Source organism: Rattus norvegicus, chromosome 18 (assembly GCF_036323735.1).
Source record: "Rattus norvegicus strain BN/NHsdMcwi chromosome 18, GRCr8, whole genome shotgun sequence".
Lineage (NCBI taxonomy): Eukaryota > Metazoa > Chordata > Mammalia > Rodentia > Muridae > Rattus > Rattus norvegicus.
The window spans coordinates 19066073-19074775 of record NC_086036.1 but is presented as its reverse complement, the minus strand read 5'-3'; the positions used below and the strand labels follow the sequence as shown (position 1 = coordinate 19074775).

Here is an 8703-nt window from a genome sequence, read left to right as displayed (position 1 = left end):
CCCTATAAAGAATTTTAAAACCAAACACTAAAAGAGGTTTAGTATGTCTACCTGGGTGATAAAGTGGGTAACAATACTTTGTTTTTAAATTACATGTGCTGTCTAGTCAAGAGATATTCTAAGGAGAAAAACATATTTCTATGTGTCACAAAGGATGTGTGAAACTCACTTTGTGTCTGAAGAGGACAAAATATAGTCCTAAGTGCCTGGACCTCAGTTCCGTCCACAGTGTCCCAGAGCAACAGTGCCAACAAATCCTGGCATAGACTGAGCTTGGCCCTTTGTCTCTGTGCCTTCAATGAGTTGAAGTTATTCTTCTGAAGGAAATATAACTTAGGTATATCCAGAATTCAATAGATAGTATTCCTAATATGGTGTCTATACCTAAAGGCAACTAAAATACGATTCACTCAGTACATTTAGCCTGATGAGATCTGCAAATCCAGAACACTCCCAGCCTTTGAATGAAATTATTTCAGCAAACACAGCTTAGTCTTCACTCTGTTATTCTCAGGAGATTACAGGCTAATTTTATCCTCCTTGTTATATTTTTTATTTGTTTCATTTAGTTTTTCACTGTTCGTTTCCTTCCCCCCAACTCTTCTTCTTTTGTGGCCTTGGAGCCAAATACATCTGCTTTGTATGGAAATTCCCACCTTGGACACAAAACCTTCTCTTTAAGGTACCCATTGGGTGAATACTTTGATGGTTCAAGGGCAAGTTCTAAATCTGTACATGTTATAAACTTGTTCATCTATGTTACTCAACTCATTACTTCAAAGGGCTCTTTATGTCTTGATAGTATCTTCTTCCATAAACCTAGCAACGCTGGAAGATATAGATCACTTCTCAAAGATGAATTGTGACATCAAAGTGCAATTCCTTTATGAGGTAGAAGGATGTAAGTGCGTGTGGTGTTACTGTTATAGATTCAAGGAAGAGGGAAGAAAGCAGTCACAGCACCACCCATCCCACCACTGAGAAGAAGTCTAAATAAGGCCATAAAGAACTAGGGGAAGGCAAACTATCAACAGTGAGGTAAGGTACTCCATTGTGCCCACTGAATAACCACAGGCTATCTACTGATAGAAATTACAAGTCTGAAGGTCTGTGGCAGTGGCTATCACATTCGGCATATTCACACTCCTTGTGTTCTTACGCCTCACTTTAAATCACAAAGCAGAGTACCCGAATTCTGAGACTGTGTAGACCAGGGTCAGCAGTGGTAGGTGTGTAAATCACAAATCCAGATGGGATCACCACCCAAGAATGTGAATCCTTGAGGTCTGATCTTCTGATTTTCCTGTCAATGCACTCGGCAGGTCTTTTCTCTCTCGCTAGGGAAGGGAACTGATGTTTTGTTTTTACTTCCTCTTCTGAAGAACAAAAAAAAACAAAAAAACGTGATTCCTGGAAATGCATTCTCACATACGTCTTTGCATTTCTGGACATGTAGATATTGAACAAGTTAGTTGTAAAGATATCTTCATGGGACAAGGTTTCTGCCTCTGGAACTGGCAACAGTTCATGTTATGATCACATCTTCCTTCAATATGCATACAGCTGAGATGAGTTCCGTAAAACATCATGTAAAATATGTGTATTAGACACATGAGGTCTTCCAGAATTGATAGAGTGAGTAGAGAGCCTGTACCTTTTTGATAGCTAGAATCCTCCATGACCTCTTAAAGGGAACAAAACAGGAAGAGTTTTTTGTTACTATCGGAGTACTCCTGTTTATACAACAGTCTGAAGCCAGCCAATCATTGTACTAAACTGACCATGTGTCAAACAATTCTTAGGTTCTTTCCAGGACCCTCTAGTGAACCAGAAGAGAAAGTGGAGGTTTAAATACCAGAAGCCATCAAAGTCCTCTACCATTAAGGAGTCCACACCACATGGCAGATTAGTCTGTAGCAGTTGTGAAATAGTATTTGCCAGCCCCTTCTGTGCGCAGATGGTTGGTTCATAGCATCATGAAGTAAAGGGGGAAAAAAAGAAAACGTGAGCAGGTTGGAACTATAGCATGCTTGCAGAAAATGTGAAGACAGGCCCTTTGCTTCCTTTGTGTCTCCCCATTCCCACCTCCAAGTGGTTTAGAATTGAAATGCGGACAAAAGCATCTCCAGATTTATTTGGCTCTGCCATATTAACCATAAAAAAGATCTAGCCTGTTCCAATCTTCACCCAGCAGTAAACTATAAATCCAACTTCTCTTCTCTGCTGGGAAATAAAAATCCAAATACAGTAGCATCCAAATAATTATCAAGAGTTGAGCTGCGCTGGCAGGGTGCAATGTACAAGATTCAATTTTAACTAGTGATTACAGACGGGCAACCTTCTAGCCCTGAATGTCAAACGGCCATGTCACTTTCTCCTGTCACGGAGTATGTCAGGCTCACCGCAGCCTGGTGACTTTCCATCAGAGGTAATGAATCTTGTTCTCCTGAGATGGGAAGTGTCACTATGCCTCCACCCCTGCCTTTTTTCCACCTCCACTCCTCATTCCCTTCCTGCCACCTGTCTAGGTCCTAATAATTAAGAAAAAGATGCTGTGTGTGACTGCTTCTCACATCCACACCAGTGCTCTACTGCGATCAATTTAAATTGTTTGGTCAGTCATCAGCTTGCAAACTGTATGTTATAAAATGGCCAGCCTGTTTATGTTTATGGCCCTGGAGTCTAACGCACTGAGCTCTCTTGTCCTTGGGCAATAAAAAAGTGTGTGTGTGGTGGGGGTGTGGAAAAAGAAAGAAAGGTAAATGCTGACCTTATAGCCTGCATGTTTTGGGGCTCTATTCCAACTTTTGAGTCTGATAACTTGCTTTTAAATCTCAAGAATTTAGCACTTTTAACTTCTGACCTTCCTGCTGTTGGACAGTATGTGTGAACTGCTGGGCGTGGGTTCCACATCGAAATCCACCAAGGTATCGGAGAGGGTGCAGAGCCAGTAATGACTCAAATCAAGAGGCTGACATGAACAAAAGAGCCCAGAGAAACACTTCCCTTATGTATTTCATGAAACACGGATTATACATATACATCCAGAACCAGTTTTAAAAGGAAAGAAAATTCCTCAAAAACACCAAGTTCTTACAGTTTAGCCTAAAATCTTGGGAACTTGGAGAACGTACATATAGTTGACATGATAGGAGTTATTTCAAATGATAGTAAGGACATTCATATTAAATTTAATATACTTTAGCAATGTTAGACATATAGAATACCTATATTATTCAGCATTATATATTAACCACTGAAGGGAAGTATATTCTTCCAGTAATATACTCTATCCAGTAATATACTCTATAAGGCACACATATAGGAAGGAATAAAGTTGATGGGCAAGAAGTGGTAAGGGTCTTGTACTTAAAAATGGCAAACCTTGTAGGAATTAAGTCAGTTGCATTCATTACAATGTAATGAAATTCATGTTGACCAAGATGGTCTGGAATTAGAGTCAACCAAAGAGAGTGCCTATGGAAAAACAGTAGTTATCAAGGTATATTTGATAACCCTTTGTGTGACACACGGCAGTGGCTGTAGCACTGTGTGTATCCCATGGAACACGGGCAGCAAACAAGAGTTGAGATCATTTAATTCACTGTCATTTAGTCTACACCAGCAGGTTAGGAGGCAGAATCAAGGCTAACCATCATGTCAATGGTGGCTCAAAGGATCCGGGTGTCAAATGCTTTCCTTTGGTAAATAGGCCTTTTCTTTCTTTTGAGTAACTTGTTCTCCTGTACTGGTCAAGACTTAAAGAGAAATACTTAAATCTCAATGGACCAAGGCATTTGAAGGAAGATTATTAATATCTATATGATACTTGACAGACTTTCCTCTTGCTTTCCTGTCCCTGTCCAGTTCCTGTATTAGTTTCCGGAAGAAGCTTATCACAAGAAATTAAATAGTAGGCAACATGAACAGTTCTCTTGTCATCATTTAACCAGAAGCTTTGTGGGGGGAAAAACAAATATTTGAGAAATTAAAATGCAAAATACTGGGACATGCCATGGGCATCCACAGTCTAATATGGCCCTGATACAAGCAGCCTTCCTTTTCTGAGAGAGTTACAAGCCTCTAGACAAACCCCAAATTGATATTTCATCTTATATGCTAGAATATGTCTCCAGTCTGGTAAGATGGACGCTTACCCCATGGCTACCTGCATCTTAGTGTTCAATCAATGAAATAAGGTTTTTGAGAAATAAGGTTTTGAGAAACACATGCCACCTTCACAGATTCTATGGTGTATGATTTCAACACAAAAAAATTCTTTCTCCTTTTCATATTCTTTACAGCATTACAAATATATTAGGAATGAAGACTGAGCAGAACTGTCTCCTTGTGATAGAGAAATCTCTTTATCAATTGTATTTTCTTCCTACCTTGGTTTCCTAGTTGAGTTTTACTTTAAAATTTTAAATTCAACCAGTGATACAGAGACTATTGTGTATCAGCTGATGTTTATCAATGATACTAACAGTAAAATGAAAAAAAATGACATCTCTTATATAACTGGAATCCTAGAAATAGAAAGACATGGGAAAGAGCCATTGGAAACATGGTATTCTCTGCTAGGAGAATGGATCAGGTATGGAACTGGGCTCCAGAAAGTTTCATGTCTTATTTACAAAGAAGGAAATTAAAATCAGGTGTTTGTAAACTGTTACCATTGTTGAACTAAATTGCAAGCTATGATTCTAAAACATATAAAAGAATCTCTTCCTATAACCATAGAACTCTTGTGATTACCCTAGTCAGCGTGGAAACAAGAATGTCATTAAGAGATTTCAGCATGCATGCTAGCATATAAGCCATTGGTAGTTTAAGAAAGCCTCTCATGCTTCTAACTATATTTAACTATGAAGATTGCCCATTCATCAATAATCCATACAGCCTTATTTTTTTCTTCAAGTGGGATTGACTGAAATACAGTTTTCCTGGAGGCAGAATGACATCATGAATTAAAAAGATAAGAAGACAAGTGTCTCAATGTTTGTACCAATTAGTCACCATAGATCCTAACCATGTTGAAGATTTAGAGTGTCTAGGAGGAAGTTGAGTGTTCATACTCAGATCAAACTAACTAGTTGACACATTAGAAGATGGGCATTTTTATAGTATAACATCTCTGTGATACAGGGTATTTGACATCACAGGTTACAATATGCCAAAATATGAAATCTTCACTGACTAATGAAATAACCTAATGGAACCATGAACTTTAGCTTGTATTGTGTGATATATTCACTTAACTTATCTATTGTAACATAATAGAAAAGTTAAAATCAGGGAAAGTGAAAGGACTGAGACCAGGCAATTTGGTTATTGAGGTAGCTCTGAATCTTTCCTTTAAGTTTTCTATAAAGTAGAAGCTACTTAAAAATAAAATTTACTATAAAAAACGTTATACTACATAGTTCCTATTCATGTAACAAAAAGTTTCATCTTTAGTCTCTGAGGTTCAAAGAAAGATCTAAAGTTTTGTATTTTTGTTTATAATTAGCAAAACAAAATTAATTGAATGATTAAAATTTTTATATTATAAACATGTCTCTTTGTTTGAAACTATGAATTGAGATGCATATTCATCAGCATAAATGGCAGCAGGCTGTGAAGAAAGAAGATTCAAATGTGAGGTCACTTGTGAGCTAAGGCCTGGATGTAGCCATGGGGTTCCATTACTTGAAGATATTTTTTCAGGTTGAACATATTTGAAGGAAATGACTCAAAATATCAGTCCTATAGAAAAGTTCTCTGATTCTCTGCTCTCCGAAAACCAGCTTTTCTAGATTGACTCCTTTGCATTGCATTCCTCTTCCCATCTTGATTTTGGGGAAAAGGAGTTTTGAGAATTAACAAAACAATAAAAAAAGCAGTTGTGCTTGAAACCATGTGAACACCATTATGGAAATTCTATTCAAATGCAAACTTCAGAAGTTATATTTCTAATAGTCCTAAGAGGACTAATTAATAATCACAAGTGCTTTGAAGATGAAAAGTGCTAAATTAACATCAATATTTATTTATTAATAATCAGAGGAGGTGATGCTGCCATCTTGAAATTGCCTCTTTTACTATCAAGTGCTGTGAGCTATCCCATTTCACCTTCTTAATTGCCTTTGCCATCCATCATTGCAGTGTGGCAATTCCATACTTGTGTTTTGTATCTCATTATTTTAAAAGGCCCCAAGTTCTATGTCCATGGTTAGAAAATATCTTGTTTGTATGTAGTAATGCTGTTCATTACAACAGGACTTGCATAATTTAGCTTAAGGAAAAATCAAATTGTCCTTAACATTAAACCTCCAGTGGCCACTGTAGAGTAAGTTTTTAGTACCACGGTCTTGCATGAATCAATAAATAAAAATGAGTTCATCATCCTGTCGTTTGTATATAAAATATAAACATTACCTCATAGCTCTTAGGATCATGCAGTGTCCACCTTCTTGTGGTTTATTGTAATTTATAAAAGATGTGGGACCTTTCTCTCATTGCATAAATGGTAGACTACATTCTCCACTTCCATCTATGGCCTTGAGCTTCAAAAGTCCACATATATGCCTTTGTTGATTCCAGCTATGTTTGAAACATATCAGTGGAAAAGAAAGATTTTGTTTAATAGTAATTTATTTCTACACTTTATTTCCTGATATCCACCTCCCTCTTCTCCCATTGTTCTGTTTCTCCCTCTCATTCTTCCCTCCCTTTCACCTCTGGGAAGGGGAAGGATTCCCCTCAGTATTACCCTGTCCTGGCAAAACAAGTTTCTGCATAACGTGGTGCATCCTCTCCCACTGAAGCAAGACAAGACAGCCCAGCTAAGGGAATGTACTGCTTACACAAGGAACAGTTGTTGGATTACCTTCATGAAAATCAAATTGTGGTCCTGCATACAAGTTGGTCATGGACAAAGACAGAGACAAAGGGAATGGGCAACCAATGACTGGCCCAAAATCAGACCTCTATTTGGGCAAGAACCAGTCTCTAATACTATTAATGATAATCAGTTATGTTGCAGACATGATACAAGCATAACTGTCCCCTGAAAGGTTCCACCAAGCAGCTACTGGAAAATAGATGTAGAGACCCAGAGTCAGACATTAGATGGAGCTCTTGGAAGAGTTGTGAGAAGGATTGAGGGACATTAAGAGGATACTCCCAGAGATTAAACCACCAACCTGAGAGCTAGCAAGGACTAGACCTAGTCCTCCTGCACATATGTAGCAGAAGAAAGACTTTTTAAACATATTTCAACGATAATTAAAATTTACAAAATTCTAGGCAGGCGGCACTGGTGAGTCACAGACTTCAGGACTTTCTGGCTTTGACTTTAAACTTAGGTACTTATCAGCATCCACAGTGAAGTACATGCAGGAACTAGGGGCTAACTTGGTTTCTTCCTTAATGTTTGCCAATAACTATTAACTACAGGATAGCATGCCAATGGTGTGAGACACAACTCTGACATGCAAGTATTTGAAGTTCCTAAATAGTCCTAATGGCATCCATTAATTATTGGATCAACATAGACTCCAGGAAAATTCACTCTTCAACACTTTAGTACATATTGTATGCTACAATAAGAGCATGTATTTCTTAAATAGACAAGGGACAACATACAATCTCTTCTTAAAACCAGCAGAAATCTTTAGTTGATTAGACACAGGGACAAGGGTATCACTGAGGGGAAAAATAGCTGGCAAAATAATAATAACATGGACAAGGGGCCAGGTAAAATTTATTTACAAGTCCAGTTTAGTTCCTGCTAACTGGGATTCAGATTCAAAAATGAAACAAAAGGCAACCGATGAACTATTTCTAGACCAGTAGAGAGAAAATACTGGAATATAGCATGTCATGTTTATTTCACAAAGAAGTTAGTCACCTGAACCATTTGACCATTAAACAAGTAGATATTTACCACCTGACTCTCAAAGGCTTGAGTTGAGCTTTGCAGAATACATAGCTTGGTTGCATTTTAAGTTGTAAAATCAGGCTTGGTTATGAGGAGACTAGAAAACAGTATTCTGCCTGGGATACTCAGCAAATGGAGAACCTACCTTACTTGTGGCATTAAAAAATTTTCTGTGAGGTTATATTGAATATTTTAGCACATATATAGTAACTCACAAATCATCTTTGGGGGGATTAAGAGCAAACTATTATAGTTATCAAAATTTTTACAAGCTGCTTTGTATATATGTAACACATTCCATGCCGACAGGAGATTAATTCTGGGAAGCACAAAATATAATGTAGGCACGTAGATAGTTGCATGTATGTGTGCATGCACACATACAGGCATGTGCACGCATGCACATAAACACACACACACAGAGAGAGAGAGAGAGAGAGAGAAAGAGAGAGAGAGAGAGAGAGAAGCAATCCTTTTCTACATTGGTAAATTGGAGAATTGCATATACCGTATCACTTTCTTTTTTAATGAATTAGAATCATCTAATACCTAGTAGCACAAAAAAATACTGATTTTCCTCATACTTGCAAATTTTCTCTCATCTAATATACTAAAGGGAGCAATATCTCATAAAATTGCACATATCTTTATATATATACATAGAAGAGATGATTGATCAACAGTAAACAGTAAGTGAGCCAATGCCTAAAGTTTAGCTCCATTGTCACAGGTAGATAAAACTAAAGATATTGTTTCTGATTTGTAAGATACAATTTGTA

At 37.5% G+C, this 8703-nt stretch overlaps 1 long non-coding RNA gene across 8 annotated transcripts in view; it reads left to right on the top strand.

Annotated features, from left to right (window-relative positions):
• The first annotated feature begins 913 nt into the window (after positions 1-913).
• LOC102547510 (uncharacterized) overlaps positions 914-8703 on the top strand; it is a 212828-nt gene continuing 205038 nt past the window's right edge. For 7 of the 8 annotated variants that reach the window (XR_005496107.2, XR_005496106.2, XR_010059786.1 and 4 more), the window contains exon 1: positions 914-1038. This is a non-coding gene — a long non-coding RNA (uncharacterized LOC102547510). The remainder of the gene's footprint in view (positions 1039-8703) is intronic. The other variant, XR_001842069.3, reaches the window with a different exon arrangement.